Source organism: Xylocopa sonorina, chromosome 10 (assembly GCF_050948175.1).
Source record: "Xylocopa sonorina isolate GNS202 chromosome 10, iyXylSono1_principal, whole genome shotgun sequence".
Taxonomy (NCBI): domain Eukaryota; kingdom Metazoa; phylum Arthropoda; class Insecta; order Hymenoptera; family Apidae; genus Xylocopa; species Xylocopa sonorina.
In genome coordinates this window covers 2,574,234-2,595,911 of record NC_135202.1, presented here as the reverse complement: position 1 = coordinate 2,595,911, position 21,678 = coordinate 2,574,234, and the positions used below count along the sequence as shown (strand labels likewise).

Genomic DNA, 21,678 nt, shown 5'->3' with positions numbered 1-21,678 from the left:
TTTCATTACGCGTCGCGTTACTCTTGTTATTTTATTAAATGATCACGATGAACTGGTTCTTAAGAACGGGGAAATACACGTATTAACTTGAGGGAATAATACGTGAAAGGATAGTAGGCGGACGATATTGCAATAACCATGCGGATTGTTCGAAATTGATGTATGTCAAAGGGAGAATGGTGAACGCGTAGGTAAAGGTAAAGGGCTTAAATAAATGAAACAAAAGAGAGCAGCCGTGAGTAGCGTGATACTTGTTCGTACCTTGACTGGCTCGTGCATTTCCGGTCGCTCTTATCGATGCAAGTACTCGACGCACAAGCGACTCGTTGTCTGAGATAGGAAATGCACGGGTGTCAGCGTAACTTGGAAAGGGGTAGAGATATCCCTCCTTGCGGGAGATGCTCCGAATTCGTAGAAAGGTTCGCAAAATTCAATTAAAAATAGACCGAGCGAGCGAACAATTGCTATTATATTTTGAATTGCGGTACGCTCACTGATCGGAAATTACATTCGAAATGATGATAAACGATGCTTTACGGTATTTTTTATCTACCTTCTGTTTACGCATATATTCCAATGTTGAAGATGGAACAACGTAGGTTCTTCTTATACATCTATTATAAATTTTATAAACATTTATTATAATATTAATCTGTTCAGCTGGAGAATTATTGGTTTTGTTTTCTGTTGTTCCTTTGCATCGATAAGAATAAAGGGTTCTAGCGGCTTGTATTGATTTTCTGAGATAAAATCGAGGAAAAGCTAAAAATCGGTGGTTGTTCCGGGAAGACCTTCCTTCCATTAGCATTCCATTCGCCGCGAATGCGTCGATTGCCGCACTTCCTCGGCAAACCTTCCTTCCTTTCTACCTGCTCGCCGCTACCAGACTTACGGCAACGTAAGGTCGGTTTCACAATCGTATGGAATTCGTAGAGGTCGTTAAACAACTTCCACTCCTATAAAGAGTGTTCACTGAAATCAAAGAGATTAGAGAGTCCGTGCCGGAAAACGAGACCTGTTTCCCTTCGAGCCGAGGCTTCTTTGTTGCTCTTAGTTTCCATTTTACTTCGCGTCTTGCGGAATAACTACCAATATATTTCTCTCTCGCCGACTGTCCGACTTCCTGCGCCGACACCTTCAGCGAAACTAAAACTGCTCCTACATTTGACGAATCACTATTCGCATCAGTGATAAGTAACTCGCGTTCTTATCCAACCTGCAATTTTGTCGGTGTTCAACGGTAAACGAGCTATTGCCCATTATTTATAGAGACGCAGCGCGTACGAACGTCTGTACGGCGGCTTTAACGACTCGAATCAAAGATTCGTCGATTTCACGGGCTCGAACCGAGCACCGAGCGACTCGAAGGAAAAAGATAAAGCGGGAATGGTTGCGGAATGAAAAAGGGAGGCAGGGGTTGGTCGGGAAGTGGTACAGCAGGGGCACGTAGAGAAGAGGGATGTATCGCGGAGACCCATATTACGGGGAAAACGCTCCGGGTTACCTGGCGTACCGTGGGAAACGGATCTCGTCGTCGAAAGCGAGTTTCACCTGAGGAGAACGAAGGATTAGCCCGACTCGTGGCTCTACGATCTTTGAAAGGAGCCCCTTGTTCCGCTGCACGCCTCACTCTCGCCGTGGATAAGACAGACGAGCTTCCGTCAGATAAAACGCCACTCTCGGGATACGTTAACGACACCTCTGTCCTGTTGGTAGGCGGAATGCCTAATTATCACGGAAGTCAGCGGCTCTTACGTAATCCAGCGAGGGAAATCTACAGGTTGTTGAAATTGCGCCGGTGTTCCTCGTTGAGTGCGTACTGATTTACGTCGATGATTGTAAGCGCGGTTTGTCTTGTACATTTTTCGAACGTTCTTGACATTTCGATTTCTACGTTCGTACAACGGTACTTCTCTTATATTTTCGTTGCGAATATTTACGTAGAAAAGCAGCTTCGGGTAGCATTTTTAATTGATACCTCCGTAACTTTCGCGACGTACGCATTAAATTGCACAGTGTTTCCTGTTAATTAAATCCAATTGATCGTATCGCCAATTAAACTCGCCCTCACTTCGGCGTAACAGTGTTCGATCTTCTCTCGCGTTGCGCCCTGTCCCCGCTATTCAACCTTTCCAGCCCTGTGCCCTTATTCCCTTTATTCCTCGCTCGGCCACGGTGGAAGATCGAAACATCCTCGACGATGCATTACCATATTACCGTTCGAGCATATCAACCGCGTATTACCATGCACGACTGTATCCAGTAACAGCCGGCGGTGTTTTCTGCGTTGCAACGCGGAACGTGCAGCCTGCAGGCGAGGAGCTAGACGGCGTGAAACGCGTCCTACGGCTTCCATCGGCAAACAGCTGAGGCTTCCTCCTACGGTCAGGGCCCCTAACCCCGAGGGATCGCCCGAGTCGAGTCCCACAGGTCTCCCTGGCCGCGAGTCTTTTCAGAGACTCGCCGGGACTGTCTGCGCGGACAGCTGACTCGTCAGGTAGACATCACCGCGTTCTCGTTCCCGTTCCTGTTCCATCGACTTCCCTCCCTCTCGGGCCCTTTCGAATTCTTACCGAGAAATTTTCCTCTCGAAGACGATACCTCGCGTTATCCAAAGCCGGATCGCTCGCACGGATCCACCGATTAACTTGACGTGCCGCGCGAAGGCATTCCTGGCGTGCAGCTCGCTCCAAGCGTTCGCGACTAGGTAAACGATCGTTTTAATTGAACGTCACCACCGCGACTACAGGCTAAGTATCGTTCCTCGGTTAGACCTCGATATGATGAACGCGAAGGTGCTACAAAGGTACCGCCTTAAGCCCCTCGATTTCTTTTTCCATGCTTCGTACACGCATCGCTAGTACTTTGAGTTTCGTTGCTCTTCGTAGACGGGGATAGCGAGAGAGAATTACGTGGCACGAGGTCATGCTTCTAGTCTGTCGGACGTCTGGAAAATGGGGCTCGATACGTTGCTAATTCCACGCGGTAGGAAGAAATGAAACGCCACGGTTGGATGAAACGGAAATAGAAAGTTCTTGAGAAACTGGCGCGGTTGATCGTGGACGTAGGTACTGGGAACGTGGAACTCGTTCGACACGCACTTCATTCAGCATTCCACACGGTGCATGTAGGCACCTGGCGCGTTAATTGCCGCAAAACGCGACCGATCATCTTCGGTAGATAAACTCGGCGAACGCAATACACTTCTACGACATTGCATAAGGGTATCTTGTAATTACGTAGCCGTAATGCTTGCGTTATACGGTTTCAGGCGTTTCTATGACGGTAACACGATCGTGCTCGACGAAGCTCGCGCACGCGTTTTGCGTAATTACCGTGTTACGTTGCTAATGCAACGCGTGCCGTCTGTCGATCAGCTGCGATTCCGAGTCGACGAACGATTATTCTGATCGCGTCTGTATCTTCGTTGCCGGGCAGATTCGAAAATCATTTCGCATCTCCCGCACAAATCTACGTTTTTCGAGGCTCTTCCAAGGTCTCTCGTTCGCCTAGTCACGAAGAAGAGAGTCACGGCGGCTGGGTTGGCCAACGTCTGGATATCGAGAACGATCGACCGATCAGAGCCGAGTAATTTTCTTGCGCCTTGCAATCTTGCCAATTCTCGAAACGCGATGCCCTTCTAATTACAGGGGATCGTACGATGGGTGCAATCAGTGCGTTTACGTGGAGTTTGCGAATGATCTTCCGAGATGGAGCTGAAAACTGGCGATAATACAGCGAATAGTAATCTTCCCGTGGCGAAAAGCAGTTTCGTTTTACGGGACGGCATTCCTTTTTCGTGTAGAGTTTTCAAATTATCCTCCCTAAAAAGGATGCAGCCTTTCGATTGGAGGACAATTTGAATGACGTAAAAAAAGTAAATGCAAACACGTGGACTATCCATGTTTTATAAGAATCTCTATTGTACGAGTTTGATTGCCTTTATTTAACCTCTAACGGGGCTGTTAGCCATAATGAAACGCGTGCTATTCTTTCAAGCCCCTTCGAGAGTTTGGCTGCTCGATTCAGGAGATCGGAAAGTCAGCTGGTCGATGAGTCAGTCCAAAACTCGCCATATGAACAATACCAATCACAATACCAAAGAACAATCGATCGAGCGATGGCGGAGCTGACATTTCAGACCGCGTGGTAGATATCTGAATGGCTCCTCTGTTTCGTTCCAAGACCCGCGTTCTTTGTCGGTCGAGAACTACCTTTAAAGGAAAACCGGTGAACTCGGATAAATTAACGCCTCGACGTTAAGCAAGTTACCATTATTAGCAGTATTACACGCTTCCTTTTATCAATCAGTGTTGCAGTTTGGGACCAACTGGAAAGATCGCCAATCGTTTGATTTCATCTACTGTAGGCTAACGGTACCGTTTCTATGTAAAGAAAAACGTCTACCGTACTGGTATTGGATAGTTATTTTCGAAAACAGTTTATAATTTCGCTATTCTGCGAATCATGGTTGCTTATTTTACGACACTATGCCCAGCGATCGACATTAGTTTTTCGATCAGAACTTGCGTTCCTAATAACGCATTCCACGATATACAACACGAGAAAATAGTTCAACAGAGAATGTTGAAACGCGTGAAAGTCGAAATTCCGTGAATATTTTTCGAATCCACCGGTGGTGGGTGATATCTCGCGGTGATCGTTACCGCGGGGAGTTCACGAAAGGCGATAAATCGATCAGTAATGGATCTAATTGGGCCGCAACGCGAAGGAGTCGGGTACGAAAGGCGGAGTGCGCGAGGCCACGAGCATCTGCCCGATAAACGAGAGATACGTACGGCGTTTCGCCTTGCAGGTAATGGTAATCGAGGATGCTCGGATAAGGTCGACGAGTAGAACGCGATCGTTCCTTCCCTCCTGAAGTTGCTCTGTAACGAACTCCGAAGACCCTTTAGATGTTCCCCGTCGGCCTCTGGACTCGCATTCGCCTATACCTAAGTTATTGTGCCGCTCGATCGTAAAACAATGTCAATCCGGTACAATGAAACGATTTCTCAGCATACTGGGAACCGGCGTGCGTTCGACCACGGGGAAACGAAACCTCTGAAACTCGCTTAGAAATGATTTACCGCGCTCCGGCTCGGCTAGTTAGCACGGATATCGACCTTAATTGCTTTTATTCTGTGCTTCGTTGATTGCGGGACTGGTTTCCTTTAAAAAATCTTTTAGTCTAACCAGTGCAGAGGTTAAAAGACATAACCAACGAGGGACCTTTTGGGAACTCGAAAATTCTGATTTCTACGAAACTTTGAACATTTTTAGAGAGTCTCGAGAGAAGTATGGAAACACTTTTTTTTTGCCCATATTCCGCCTCTTAAAAGTAGATCGATGTCACCGCGTTCTCCTGTATTATATGGTTTTGTACCTCCTTTATCCATTTAGAAGAAGCTTGCCTATTTTATTCTGATCATACGCGCACTGCCTTCGAGGCGTTTCTACCGTTTGAGTCGAGCGATCGGTAGGTACTAATTTACCGCGGATTAATATGCAAATTACTTGTAACTGCATGATTAGATTTGTCGTCGAGCCTACGCGTTTCCGTAAACGTTCCCCATCTCCTATTACCGGAACGTGTATTACGTTTACAAGGTAACTCGTGTTCAACCGTGCCATTTTTGCAGGACGCATGCAAACTGTATGCTATTTTAAAAGCCTGACTAATCGCGTGCACCTATGCATTTATTTTCCAAAAAACCATAAATGCTTCTTTGCTTAATTTTTTAAAATCTATTAAATCGGAGCGTCTGCACCGACCGTCTTTAAAAGAGTTTCTCCCCGTAATCAGTTCGATAAGTTTTACAAACTAAGGAATGTCTGTTAAAAAACGCAACGCTCCGGGTGTTCTGTTTGCGAAGGAACGATAGCGCGCGGCTGGCTTTACGCGAGATACCGACAAACTTGCACTTCGTTCTCTCGGATCGTTGCGAGCAGTTCAATATCGGCTGGCCTAGCCTAGTTTAACCTAACCAACGTCACACTTGCAAACACGATAACGACACTCTCGGAATCGACTAGCACCGCTGACCCGATACTTGGAACTCGTAATAATTGAACGGAACGATCCCCAATGATCGAGGGGGCAGAAAACCTCTTACCTCTAATTGTCGATCTGTGTAACGAGCTTCGATGGGTTTATGCCACTTCTATGCTTCTTTCAACATCGGGACTTCCCCCCATGGGAGCACAACCGTTCATCCGAAGCAACAGACAATCCGGATCGTTCAGCGATTTGCCACATTGTGTATAGTTGCAGCACAGTTGCGTTGCAGCTTCCTTTAGAAATGCTTGTAACTTGAACAAGTTCAACTTTTAGTTGGTGCACTCGCAGATAGATCTCAAGACCTGGCCAGCACCTTACGTATTTAACCTTTTCCCGTAACCTCTGCGGGCGGACGAAAAGATGCTCTGCGGTCGAGCTCGAATCGGGGTCCCATCGTGCTCACACGTACCGGGGCGTGACGTTTTGCCAAGATTTATCTTTCGCGCGCGAGCTGATGCATCGTAAACAGAAATGTTTGAGTAACGGGGTCGTTACTCCCGCGGAGTAATCGAGCTGCTGTAACGTAACGTAACGTCTACCGAGAGTAACTAGCCTCTTGTCTACAAGTGTTCTCGCCTCGATTGACGTAGCCCGTTGCCTGAATCTTCTTAGCCTTTCATTACTGTGTTGCGCGACTAAAAACTAGGCTAAAAACTGCCTCCGCTCGACGGACTGCGGCAGTCTCGACAGTCGGTGCATACTTTTCTTTGGATAAGACCAAGAGAAACTTAATAGGGACGAATGATTCGTGCGCGCGTAACATCTCAGTGGTTAAAGTGTTAAAAGCCACCTCGGTAAGAAATTGCTCGCAAAAAGCAAAAAGTGTGCATTTTCCACTTCGTACCTAAGCTTTTTTAGAAACGATCAAAGGTCGTGGATCGGCTTTGCCAAGCGGCGGGCATAGGCGCGCGCGGTAATAGCGCTTAATAATAGACTCGCGAAGCGAGGGCAGGTGTGCGACTCGTCATGATTAATTAATAAATGATAGGTTTCCCTGGCTCCACGCGGAGCTAGACGCTTCCCATCGCGACCGAATCCTCTCACGGTGCTCTTCCACGGATTCTCTAGTCGAGTCTCGCGCGAAACCGTGCACCCCCGGTGAATAATCGCGACTTCATATTCGATGACAAAGAATTCATTCGAAGAGAAAAACCACGAAAAAGCTCGCGTTCCAATGTCTAAATGGGATCATTATTAGATCCGTACGGTGCAGCTGAGCTTTCATAGTCCCATAAAAGAGGTTTCAAGAGCAATCCCTTTTCTCTTGCTCCCGTTATTCATTACACTTGTACGCTGCTAAACAATTATATGCGACACGTGTTCCACTTACATCTCTCTCCCAAACCATCGATCACACCACGGCTACGAGTTGATAAATGTCCACGATACGTTCCCGTATTTGCTCAACCTTGACCATGATCCTCTTTTTTCCGGAGGATTGTCGTAGTTGCACACGCAATAATAAAACCCGTCGAGACTCAAGAGGCGTCATTAATAATCAGTCGAGGGGCTATCGTTCTCTCGAGACTCCCTGTTCTCGTTTTACAGAAACGGTATCGCCGAAAATACCCCGCGATCATCGAAAGGCATCTGTTTTGCCCGCGTACGCACGTGGTCGATGGGAGGGCTTGGAAGTGAGAAAGAACGACGAAAGTGGCTGCTCGTGTAAACGCGGGAAAAGGAACAAAAATAACGCGTGCTATCGTGACTGGAGAACGCTCTTTGTCTTTGGGGATGCTTATCATTCTTTCGGCACATCACCTCAGCTACGAGGGAAACGGGATATCTGGTTAAATGTCTGGGAACTGTCCAATCTTGGTGGTTATCCTTTCGTGTACGTAATACCGTAACGTATAAGGGCTGGTTGCTAGTGTATCTAATATATTGAGACAGGAGTCTAGGTAATATCTTCGCGTGTACCGAAAATTGTTTTACGATGAATAAGAGGGACTAAAAGCAGCTCGTTTAACGCGGACAATGAAATTTTTTTGGAATCAACCTGAATAGAAATGACGGCCCTTAGGAAATTTATGACCAGAAGTTTATGACTTTGGGACAGGAGTCGCGGAGGTTTATGACAGAAATGGTAACCGTTTCTGTGCTGAGAATATTATATTGTCCTTTCATGCCTTCAATACACGTGCGTGCACATTATACACGCTGCGGTTGGAAGAGTTTCAGCTTGTAGAAACTTTATTAGACATCTTTACCTTTACTGGTTACAGATGGAGTTTGGTTATGTTCCTTTAATATCAGGACAGGCATAAAAGAGTTAAATACTTTTTAACGTGTATACCATTTTCTCATTACTGGCATACGTCGTCTTCAAACAGCGTCTATTCGAGTAATCATCACGCACGTGCTCTTCGAAATACACTTGGCTCGTCACTGGTCTCCTAAGCGCTATGAAGAAATCCTCTCCCGATTTCCATAGCAAACGACCGCAAACGTCTCTGTAAACGCGGAAAAGAAAAACCTCGATTCGGAGCACGTGCCAGTTGATGCTCAGCGGGCTAAAATTAAGCGGGCGAGGGTCTTGTTCCGTTCGCCTCGAATCCTTCCTCCCTTCGTCGGAACCCCTGAACCCCTTCCCAGCCAGCTGGCGGCCAGAATTGGGCACGAAGCGGAGTCGAAGAAAGAAAGAAAGCGGTTGAAAGAATAAAGGAAACACCTCGAGGGGTGCAAACTGAGAGACACCGTTCCACTCGGCTAGTGGCCTACTTTTATTTTCATACACGTCGTTATTATTGCTGCGAGTGGCTCCCCGTTTCTCAAGGGGAGAAGCAAGAGAAATGAGGACTGTTGTAAAATAAAAAGAGGAACAGAGAGATTATTATGAAACAATCGTACATTGAGAGGAGATGAAATAATTGTGAACACATCGCACGCATCTTAATGGCTCGATCGCGACACGGAAAAGGTATTTTTCCCAGCTAACTCTGAAAGTCCTGTTACGCTCAGACGAATTTAATTCACGAACGCGTCACGAATACGTCGGCTGCGAAGAAGGCAGAAATTATCAGGCGAGGGACAACAGGAAGAGGCTGCAGGTGACCAGGTTCCGTTCCGGACACGAACCGTAGGAACGCGTTGTAGCAGATGTAAATGTATGCATATGTATACCGTGCACGTTTCTACGTGGCTCGAGTTATCAGGTGTTTCCCTCGACCAACGGACCAAGAGCACCTGCTGCTCGGCTCGGGCATACACGTTCAAATAGAGTCAACGTACGATGCTCGACCACGCGAAACGACCACTTTCAACGTTGCATTCCTCACAGAGCCCATGCACGTGTCTTATGGATGAAAAATAATTGCAATTGTTAGAATAATGTTTTTCCACGCACACCGCGTGAGACATTAAAATAATACTACCTACGGGTACGGTACTCTGACCCGAGAGGCACGTTCAAATGGGGTTTGAATAAATACAAAGTGTCACGGGGGTAGCCGCGAACGATGAAAGCTATTGAACGCCGGCCCGATTCGATCCACTAGGGAACGAGACTTTAATTCACCGTAAATTAAGTCTTTCTGTTTCACATCCATCTCGGTTCCTCCCCGTGCGCAGGCTTCAATAGGGGGTGCATAATACGTATCCAGGCATAATTGCCACACGTACCGATCCACATTCGCTTCGTTCCATTTTTCCAGAAGTCGGAGTTGAGTCAATTCTTGTTGGCAATTGCTGATACGATCAGCAGGTCTGGTTCCATTGGTTTACTTCTTATTTCCCTGTTCTCTATCCTTGACAAATTGTCGCGACAGGGAAGCGTCGAACGATCGAAGAAATTCCGTATTCCGCAACCTGACGGTAGCAGAAGCGCGCGATGCAAGTGTACTACCACTGTACGGGCCAAGGCATTTCTACGTGACTGAAATTCCGTTTGCACTGGTTCACCCTCCATCCCTCGTTTCGTGGGGTGTTCCGCGTGTCCTCGGGGAGTCAGCAACCCTTGTCGAGGAACTCATCGGACCATAACTCTTTACTTTCTGGAGCACATGCCGGCCCTGCCGGCTGCCAGATCCTACGAACGCGATTATTACCGATTGTCATTGGGCCCGCACCATGAAACGAACTGTCACGTGCTTGCTTTCACAGGCCGCCGCACCTGGCACTCGTCGTGGTTCATGCGGAAAGGCCTGTGGTGTTACGAATCGTCGTATCCTCTATTGGATTAACGCTGCGAAGAACAGCGGAAAAAGTTTACTTCCTTTGAAGAGAGTAAAAAATTGCGAAATTCTAAAAAAAAAGAAGGAATTTGCCGACGCGTCTCAATAACAGGAATGAATTCGCGTCGGCATACGAAAACCGGAGCGTGGCGAACGCGCTGAGAGAAGCACGCGAGATCGACGGGGTGAAACAAAAACAACCGGCATAATTTCGCGTCCATTCACTCGCAATTTAAGTCCCTTTCATAGGGAACGCGCGCTCGCTGCGAAACCACAACAGACATTATTCTCGAGCGACAATACGATCGACGTTTCAAAGACAGTGCTTCAAAGAAACTATCCAACATCTGCTCGCATTTCGTTACCTGCACGATTTCGCATTATGCTCAAGTACGATACATTTATAGCCCATAGCCCCGTAGTGAACGGCTCGTATCCGTTCCGGCCTCTGTCACCGGATAACGTGCATCTTTTTTCCTCACTCTCTTCCCCTCTCGAAATTTTTGTTCCCTTCCAACTCTCGGGATGCACGATCGAACATCCGTCAAGGGCCGTTGTGCGTCGAGAGTACGCCTTTATGCCTGTTTCGAGGCCCCATTGTCCGCGTACATGCTCGGTAGTTGCACAACAATTAAGGGTGCACATCCCCGGCGTCTGTTTTTTCATATGGCCCGCCGCGGAAAGTGCGCAACGGAGAGTACGTTGCATTTTCTCGCACTCGCGCGAAAACTGCATTATTTCGAGCACTATTTTCATATCACGTTAGAACATAACAGAGATGACATAAGTAACGATGAATTACGTTAATCCACTGCCGTCAAACTAGTTGATCTTAGCGTTCGACGTTAATGGTACCGCAACAGCGTAGCAAGATGCAACAGGTGTATTCGTATCTACTAACTGTACCGACGTTAACAGTTAGAAGAACGAGTCCAGCTTTAAACCGCATTGTAAATCACGGTTTTGATATTTACTTGAGCTTCGGGACTAGTCGTTTTGCTTCGTACAGTATCAAGGCGATTTTCGTCTGTTTCGATCAATTGGAACATGCTTTACTATTTATCGAGTACCATTCGATACGTACACGGGAAGTTTTCAAACTTTTCTAAGCTTTAAAACTTGTACTCCATCATATACATTGTTTTATATTGGAAACTGGTCAATCGAAAGTATCAAAAGTATACCTGTCGATAGGTTAATTGGTCTCGACACTGTCCAGAGAAATTTATTTGAAAATAAGTGGAAAGTAATCTAGGTCACGACGGCAGACAAAAAGATTAATACTTGTCAAAACAATCGTATCCCCTTCAGGCAAGTGATTCATCACGAGCGCAAGATAAATCGTTTCTAAATATAACGAGTTACGCGTGCAAATGGCATGCACGCGTGTAACAATTATAAATATTAAACATTCTAAAAGCTGATAATGGTAAATACTATGGGAGGGGGGGGAATATATCGCTCTTCGAAGCTTTCCACGCGATTTGAACTTCTCAAGAAAAATTGGACTCGAGGGAAATTGCTCGTATGCAATAACTCGTACTCGGTGAGAATAAATTGTCAGGCCGCTAATCGGGTAAACTGATCCAATTTCGTTCGAGTGGTCTGAATAAATGGGCACAGTGCGCGGTTCTGTCCATGTACGCTATGTACTCGTTCGTCCGACTGGAGGAGTTTGTGGCTCCCTTCGAGACGAATTCCTGGAGTTGAAGAGGAATATCTAAGGAAAAGGATGCGAGGAGATGCAGGATGCAAGAACTGTGGGAGCCCACGAGCGGCTGTACGTGCCTTGTAACCAAGATACCCGGCGCATTTAACCTCTTGTGTGCCTGCATATATGGCGCGTTGCTCATCGGTATCACGCCGTCTAGAAGAAATTGATCGGTTCCTACGTGACGGAAAAATCACGAATTTCATCGAGCTTTACGTGACTTTCTCGAGCAGCGTTCGTGTCCAAGCGAACGTGTTTCAATCGTTCGAATACGGTTGTGTTCTGTAATAACCGTAAAACATGGCGGTGCGATTTCCGACGACGAAAGAAGCGGAAGGATCTCGCTTATTTTTTGCTTCGTCTTCGTGCTATCAACGGTCATTGTGTGATGGGAATGGAATGAAAAACGGAAAGGTGGGCAGATGCGGTTCGATCCCGGAAAGGGAAGCCATTGTAAAGCTTCCTACGCGCAGAAATATGAGCCCGATCCGTGGTATCGATAAAAAGCAGTTTCGGTTGCGTCCATCTTGCTGGGGACTAATTAGTGGATGCCAAAATCGTTACTCGATGAACCGTTACGTAGTCGTCCACTGTTGGCCATGTGTGCTCGCCAACGAACTTAATTACACGGGCATACCCAGTCAGACAGTAAAATATTACGATTCTCTGTTCGGACATAAGGTGGTTGGTTACGCGCTGCCTTCCGAGATATGCAGCTAGACCCCTTTTTTCTTTCTTTTTTTTCTTTTTATATCAAAATCCAATAGACCTTTGAAGGCGACCAGTGTATCTCGCGTGTTTGCATCCTACATCATTGGAATCGGTCAAGTTACTTTAAACAAATATTGCACTCAAAGTAAGATCTTTGGTTCAAGTTTAAAGTAGAAGTCGATAAAGCTGACGGCGGCATAAGTAATTATCGCATCTTTCTTCCACGCGGACACTAATGATCCACAACCACCCATCCTCGTGGCGATACACACGTAACGCAATGGATGGCAGAAGACCGTAGCTAGGCGAACGTGCGTCCACGTTATATACCAGCCATTAACACGATATCTTCGAAATTAATCTGGAACACGTTCCAGTATAATTTTCCTGTTTACAGACATTCGTACAACATTTGCGCGATAAGCCGATCTCTCGGAGTTTCGTGTAAACGCAAACGCACCATTAAACGCCACCTTCTGAATTCTCACGTCAAAGGTGCAAGTGTCCATTTTTGATTAAATCAAGTTCAAACTTTACAGTGGTACAATACGTGAATCTATTGCAGATCAACCTGAAATTTTAAGGGACGACACTGAAGGCTGTCCATCAGGGATAATCTTCGCCGTCGACTGTCCATCAGTATCAGTACCTGAAGGGTGTCTCGCATAAATTAATAAATAAGAAAGACTTGGAATTATAGATGGCGAGAGGGGTAGAAAAAGGCAAGGGTTGCGAGACGTAAGAGCCTACATCGATAAGTCACACGACGCGATAAGAACGATTCGCGAGTCATGAAACTTGACGCCAACAAGTACTGGTTCTAGTGATCCGATTCCACTGGGTCGTGGAACTCGAGAGCAAAGAGATCGTGGGAGCGAATATCCATCGACTCACGACTCGTCGTTATTGATTCACTAGACCATTCAAGCGTTCGTGTCGAGACTCGAACGGATTGGGTCGTTGGTACCGTTTCGGGAGTATTTAATTTTAATAAAAGCTAAACTAGATTTAAATACGTAATTGTTCTTGACAATTGGAACATTTCCGAGAAACTAGTTTCTTTATATTAATGAACGTCGTTTATAAATTTTTGCAAAATTTAGAAAACGTTTAGAAGAATACGAGCAACGAGACCTAGCACAGGAAACAAATGGCACCCACTCTCTCAGTTGATACTGTAAATCGTAAATTCTTCGATGCACGTGATGTCTCCGGCTGCTCCAAAGAAGTTCTAGAACCAGTCCAAAGCTTTTTTCCTTTTTTTGTCATGAAATATCTAAGGAACTGGTCTGGTGAAGTTACGGGCTGATACCTTATAAACCGGATGCACATCATGTCACGTCAGGTCGAGCATCGGCATTCTAGATAGCTAGGGGTGCTTCGTGTTCAATGGCCCTCGCCAGAGTTCGAGCTGAGAACGGTAAGAAAACCTACGGACTTAATTGCGACGAGAGGACTCGTTTTCCGACCGAGCTACCGGGAAAAGAAGTACAGCTACACGCGTGAAACGATTTCCCAGAAATGTCTAATTACAAAATCGTTTATAATTGCTGGTCTATCCAACATTTGACCAACGTTGAGTTGCCTCTAAGCTGGAGAACTTAACGCGTTTTGCTTCTGAATTTTCACATACGTCGCACGTAGAACAATACGCCTATAACGATTACGTTTCATTCGCCATCTTGTTTACCGAAGACGCAAAGAGAGAACTATTTGCAAGTAGTACTCCAAACAAGGCCAGGACGTGTGTGTAGGCAGCCGGTGGATACATAATTTACGCCACGCCGTTAGATGGGACTATTAGGTTTATTTTAAGCTAGGAAGAGAGCGTTTGTTGTTCCAGCACGAGCTACGCGCGAGATATTCTGTTCTTTCTCTCGTCGTTGTTTTTCCTACACTTTCTCTTTCCCCTTTAACCGCAGACCGTGGTTTACGTCTGAACCCTATAACAGTACGTTCGAGAGACGTTCTGTCAAAAGATTTCACCAGGATGCGTTTTATGGCCCTTGAAACGTATGCAACGAGATGACATCCGGGGTGTAGATAACGATCGTCCATTTTTAACACCCAAGCTAACAGGAACATCGAAAGATTCTTAATTCTTTGTTTCGACGTCGAGCTAAGAATATTTTAAGTACACTCTACCGTGAATCTTATTCGGAAGCCAACCGGAAAACGCGTTCACCGATGAATTGCAACCACATATTAGAAGAAGTACAGAGCGTGTCAAGCGTTAACTTCTTCGAGCGTAAATCCCTAATCAAAATTACTATGCAATACATATTCCTGAGGATTTTTCTAATTAAAATAAAGGCAGAAAAATACATTGCGCGATAAAAGGTTGTCCACTCTATAGCTAACCGAGCAAGGACCATGGCACGACTGCGTACATACATAAATGGACGGACACACGCGTAGAGACAGCCATAAAGGAACAGTTTCGCGTTCAAGCTGAGCGAGTCGATCGTAAAAATGTTTCGCAATTCGTTGATATAGCCCGAAAGCGCAAAGTCTAAAAAGCAGACGGCCGTCGTAAATGCCAGCCGTATATGGATTCTTGTCTACGGCATTCTTAGGCGGCGCGTACAACCACGATTCAAGTGACATTCTAGAAGTCGTTTCCCAGCGAAGGCGCAGCAACCCTGTCGCTTCGCGCGGAAACTTTACGTAATAGCCTCCAAGTTCCTGAATTCGGCTGCAACGCTCGACGAGGCATCGATTAAGCGCCGCGCTGTTGCGAAACCAGCTGCATCGTTAAGGTCCAGTTATACACGCGATTATCGTTTGTAATTTGAGTATAATTCTTAGAAAATTTGCCAACAGTTACCAAAGAAGACTCTTCTCCTTCGAAACGATAAAATATGCAAATATTAGTTACATTTAATTTGGTTCGTAACGCCGTCGAAACATCGACGACGTCTAATGTACGCGCGGAAGCTGCAGTGCGGATCAATACAGCTACAGGAGTCACCGGAGAAGAACGTTGGGCATCGACCAAGAGTTTTGCTAACGTTCGATCGAGAGTAGCCGGATGGAAAGCACCGTAGATCCGTTTTGCGGAACGACAACAATGCGGCTGAACGAAGTAGTCGGGCCACACGGGCCATAAACATCGCATCTGCCATCCGGTTTTATCTTTCTGCGCTCTTTTTAATCCGATCCCCCAATAGGGGCGGGCAGCAAACGGCAAACAGGAGCAGCCCTCTGATTGCGGACCGCCGCGCCGAATGGTCAGCTGCCTCCGGTCCATCCTATGCAAAATCGTTGCGCGCGTTCTACCGCTTTTCAGAAAGGGTTGAAGCGGATCCAGTGGTCAGCCGACCCCCTCGTACCCGTTAATTATATTTTACGCCGTGTTTTACGTCTATCCACCGAACGAACCGTGAAAAATTCGTTTCCTAGATGATCGATCGAACGTATCGATTTCCACTCTATTATCATTTACAACTCTAGTTTTTCCACGTGTATCTTATTGGAATCGTAGCGACACGCGTTCAAACTTTAACAATATCTCCGTAAAAGGTGATCGTGGAATCCAAGATCGTGTTTACCATGCGAAATTACTCCGCGTCTTTAATCGAGCCTGAACGAGCCCGACAAAGCAAACATCGATTATGGTTGCAATTTATCGGTTTGTCGCTATGGTCGATGCTATCTCTCGATTGGATCTCCCTCGCAACGTGATTTTCCCCGCTTGAATGCCGCCTCGAAAATTCCTCTTAAATTATGACGCATCGGCGGAATTTGCGGTACAAGAGGCCGAATGTAGCTGCGCCGCGGCGTAGATTCGCGACTCGCAATAAATTCTCCACAACGGCGTCGCAATCGCGCGGTTCGTACGTGCGCGAACGCGAATACGCTCCACATGTCAATACTCTCTCTCTCTCTCTCTCTCTCTCTCTCTCTCTCTCTCTCTCTCTCTCTCTCTCTCTCCCTCTCCTTCCCCCTGAAGTGCGTGTATATACTTTTCATTGGATTCCCTCTATGGGAGTTTCGATTTAAGCGTTTCAATTTCCATACGTTGCGCTGCGCTGGCTCGAGCTCGCGTCGCTTCCATCTTGGTTCGTTGCCTTCTTATTGCAAGTTGGTTAAGTGCGCGAGCAGACCGAGCAATAATCGTTCTTTTACGCGGCGGTGGTTTCGTATGAAACTGTAACTTTTATGCAAACCCAGTTAGGGAGGAGAGTTTTTCCAGCGAGTTCCACGGTAGAGGATCTCTGATTAAATGCACGCATTGTGTATTGAAATTTCCACTTTTTCTCGAATCCGCATTCTTCATTTCCTGTTTGCTAATTCCCTTTTCCTCGCACCTTTCCCCTCCACCCTCTCACTTTCTTCTTCTCTTGCGCGTGTCGGACGAACGCGGACCGCTTTCTTCTTCGCTTGTCGCTGCGCTCCGCGGCGACCACCTTGCCTCTTCACGGGTAGCAGCCAGTGGCAGGGCAGCTGTAAAAGGTAGAAAGATGCTCCGAATAAGGGAATCGCTGCGCGAGACAAGTGCGCGACCTAGGAGCACGGGGGATGACCGATGAACTCGAGTTCACCGACCTATTCCGGGGCCAGACGATCTCGGATATATCGCTAATTGCTCGCTCTGCGAAACGCAAACACGCGCACACGTGTACGCAGCTACCGAAGAAACCGCAGTTTTATTACGGTTACCAGTAGCTGATCGATTTCAAGAAGCGATTTTGTTCGAGAGCAAGGCCTCGAGCTGTGAGAATTCCTGCAACGAGAACTCTTTCAGCGTTCAAAGAAGTGGGCGAACCAGTCTGCTTTGAAACCACCGCGACGCCCGGGGACCTCGATATACCGCCGTAAACTGCGCGCACGCGCAGTTCATATAGTTGTATGCGCTCATAATCATCCGCTTCCATTCAATGAGATTGTACGGGTGCACTTTGGAAATCCGATTCTGCATTAGGTATCGGCACTTCAAACGAATTCAGAATCTCTGTGCGCTAATAGAGTGATTGTTACATTAGGACTTGGTAATCATTATCTGTCTCTTAATTTTACTTACAGAAGAGTCACCCGAACGTTTTGTTTCAGTCAGATTCATCGAAAGGTCCTATCTAACTGTTAAATGCAAACAAAGCCCACTATGTTAAGATACTCTAATAAAACTGTTGGGCGGATAAAAGTAAAATGTTGCGATTACAATTGCAGTAGCAGCTGTTGCCTACGTTTTACGGTGCTATATTATCCGCAGTCTCCTCTCCTGAACAAGATGACGCGAATTTGTGCGCGTTCAAATCACTATAATCTCGTGAAAGTCACACTTGGCCGCGTGTGAAACGACTGAACTGCGGCGAATAATTTATGGGCTCGCCGTGCGATCTGTACTACGAATAGAGTATCCGATTGAAATGGAGGCGTTACAGTCGACGGTAGAATTCGTTGACAATGGAAAAAACGAAACCAATGTCGATCTAGTTTAAATATTGTTTTAAGTACCGCGAACGTCGTATCTCAACACCTGTGAATATGGTCGTATGCTTCCAGATCAATCGTTTCTTTTGTTACGGTGAGCGAAACAAATCGCGGAAGGAAGTCGTTGCTACTACGACAAACGCTGTTTCCGCCGTTGCAGCAACACCGTATGTACGAAAACTGGTCGGAATAAAAGTTCAGTGGCGACGACCGCCGGGCCGGAAATGTCGGCTGTTCCACCATTATCTATTTCGTTTTTCACCGACGTCCGTTAAACGCGAATGTAGGTGTAGCTCGGGTAGGTGCGAAACGCCTACGAACCATGGTTGAGTATAGGCCAATTCTCGAACAACGGAAACGCTATAGGTTCGAGCGCGTTAACCGTTCGTTTCGCGGTGACAATGCCGCTTTCCATGTTGAGCCGTCGCATTGTCTACCCTTTCGTCGGCAAAAATCCCTTGCTTTCCAGTCCTCGTTACTTTAAAAATGTTTATTCCGCACAATTATTCGATAAAAATGCAAATCTATACAAATATATGCGCGACATTACAACTAGAGTGTATATTTTATGCGAATACTTATGCCATTTTTATAAAATACGTGCGGAAAATGTAATCAGGATAACTCGCGTGTGCGCGTTGTAAATTTCCTTGATTGTTACGTGTTTCGTTTCGTATTCTATAGGGAAATGTACCTCTCATCAATAATACTTGGTACAATTATTGATGTCTGTGCTTAAAAATATATAAAAGGACGAAACAATAGTCAGAAATGTTAGAATAAATTATAGGTGCGATTGCTTCGTAGTTAAAAGGGTTCAAGGTACGGGTGAGAAACCGTACAACGTTGCTGAGGAAAATATCTAGTGTCGAAGGGGGTGCGTTCCTTAGGAAGAAAAGGGCTTCTTTGTACGAAAAGCGATTCAGTTTATCTCGGTAATAAAAGGAACCGAGGAAAGCGAGCAGCCTAATTTACTACTTTTATGAGCTGTTTCTGCTTCGTCGACAGCCTCGACCATTTTCACAAACGTATACAAGTAATAAATTGTGTCATAAAGCCGATGCTCGAGTAAGATCGCAATTAAACTTGGCCTAGCACGAGCAGTAAAATAAATATAAAACTTACACATCAAACAATGTTGCGTAGCTAAAGATCGCCAAAGATCACATGCTTAAAATATTTGCGAGGCTTGTCCAACCCTCGCGCCGACTTTAACCTTTCTGTTTACTCTCAATTTGCGTTCACGTCGTGTTTCTTCGCGAACATATCCGGTCCCACGAATAGGCATTGATAAATCGCAATCGCCCTTGTACTAATTTTTCTCTTCCATCGATCACCAACCGAGCGGGATCTGTGTGCTTTTCTCATTTGAAATTACGTCAGACGCGTGGGCGTACGACGCGCGCTTACATGTCACTTTCGAGTTACGAACTCTGACCTCGGCTCGGTTGTCCCCAATTTCGAAACTTAACCTCTCAACGATGTCTTGCGGGCGCTACCTAAGTTAATCACTTAATTAATTCCGCCGTCTGGTCGCGTGCATCGCTTTCACTCAATTAACCCTTGGCGTGCTTGTATTGTGAATTTAAGATAAAATGCTGCGAGTCGAATTACTTACCCCCCTCTTTCCTGTTCCACACATATGTAACGCCACATATATGTACATAATACCAAATACCGTATTAAATTAAGATACAGACATGAAATTTAGAGAGATTGGAGGGGAGGAACGATGAATTCGAAATTAGTAAGTAGTAGCTTTTCAGATATTAATCGTAAAATGCACAAACTCGACAATATTGCTGGTACTTTCGTTTAGATTAGGATACCCTATAGATACCGAGGCTGGTATCTCTGTTGGGTCGTTAGCTACTCGACACTTTCGACGGCCGACGCGACGGCCTCAAGTTCCACCCCCTCCGCAGCTCCCAATGTCGATTTGGCCCTGTCGACAAATTAACACGGTTTTGCCGTCTTACAAATGAAGCGGACAATTAGCGATTCCTCGCAATTTCTATCGTCCCAGTAACCTCCGTTTCATTCGAGAATCTCGCGCAAGCGGCTCGTACTGACGAAGGATGACATTCGGAGCCAAAGGCAAAGCAGAAAGACGATAGAGTGAGAGAAAGGGAGAGGGAGAGGAAGAGAGAGGAGGAACGAGAGAAGGGTTTCGGCTGGCGGTTGTCTCAAGGTTTATTCAGGCTTACTCAAGCAAAGTCTCGGTTTCGTTCTCTCGTATCGCTTACGGAGACTGCGAAGCCTTCGCTGTCTTCTCGTATCTTCAACAGAAATAACAGGTTTCCTTGGGGCACGTTGATTGCGTTGACAATTTGCACTAAGCCCTTTTTATTTCATGTAACTAAATATAAGTGTAAATCTTTATGATATACGTATAGCAGTTATGCGTTTAAATCCTCCGAAAGTGAAATGTTTCGAATTCTAATAATAAATAAGCCCCCAAATAATATTGTAACATCGAAATTTAATATTTGAGAAGCGTATATAGATTCTTGTGACCGATTGTATATATTCGAGAGAAAATAAAATATCTAATCGTCTACTATTCGACGGATTATCATTTCGAAAAAGGCCGCTCAACCACCGTTTTTAATGTTATAAATTCCATCGTTTCCAACTAAGAAAGATTCCGGAGATCAAAGATACGGGACGGACACGGATGCTCGTGTACGGAAAGTTCTGCTTTGAATATTACATTTCGAGGTGACTCTCAGGTTATGAAGTATAAGGATATATTCGTTCTGTTCCGGCACCTTGGTACTTTCGACTTTACCTGCACGTGCAACAGTAAATCGTAAACACGACGAAATTCAGCTTTCTGCCTGCATACCGACCGTCATGAATTATAAAGTGATAACATCGAAAACATCACGGGTCACGTTACGTTACATAGATATTCCAAGCTGAAAACTCGTGCTCCTAACGAACTTAACGAAAACAACGTTCAGCCGAACGAGGTGTCAGGTATATATCTCAAACGAGCGTTCGTCTTCTTCGCATATTCTGAAAAAAAAATGCAACAAATCGTTCACGATACAGCGTGATGTAAGGATTGTAGGACTGGGGGGAAATCGGGATATGATAGCTGTTCGATTGTGCTTAACTTAGCTTTAATCAACCAAAAAAAAAACATTCCACTGAAAAGTTTGTCTGCACTCCCGCGTGACTGATTTCACTACCTGTCGTCTACACTCGGAAGCCTTACGTCCGATTCTCTTGCACCGATAACATCGGTACCCGGATGTGCCCTCCGTTCGTCGTCGCGGAGACATTGTCTTTCTTCTTGTGATTCCGCCATCTTCTCGGTTGTCTTCTCGCCGCCATCGCGTTTGGTACCGCGTCTCGAAATACTTCCGGCACAGATAGTTACAACACCGGATGTATTCGCGCATGTCCTCATCGTCGGCCATTTTGTGTTGTGCGAGCCGCTTCAGCAGCGTGATTTTTCTCGTTTGTCTGCGATATTCATAAATGGACTCGAACCACGATGTAAAACACAACCCTTTACCTGCATTAATTGATACGCACAGTATGATGTCCAAGCCTGCACTCGTTGTTGCCATCCACAACCT

General features: G+C 45.9%; 2 protein-coding genes across 2 annotated transcripts in view; one reads left to right on the top strand and one right to left on the bottom strand.

Annotated features, from left to right (window-relative positions):
- Foxo (forkhead box, sub-group O) overlaps window positions 1-21,678 on the bottom strand; it is a 347,741-nt gene that overhangs the window by 104,016 nt on the left and 222,047 nt on the right. The window lies entirely within an intron of this gene.
- The window catches only part of Gukh (NHS actin remodeling regulator GUK-holder), a 51,188-nt gene that overhangs the window by 647 nt on the left and 28,863 nt on the right, over window positions 1-21,678 (top strand). The window lies entirely within an intron of this gene.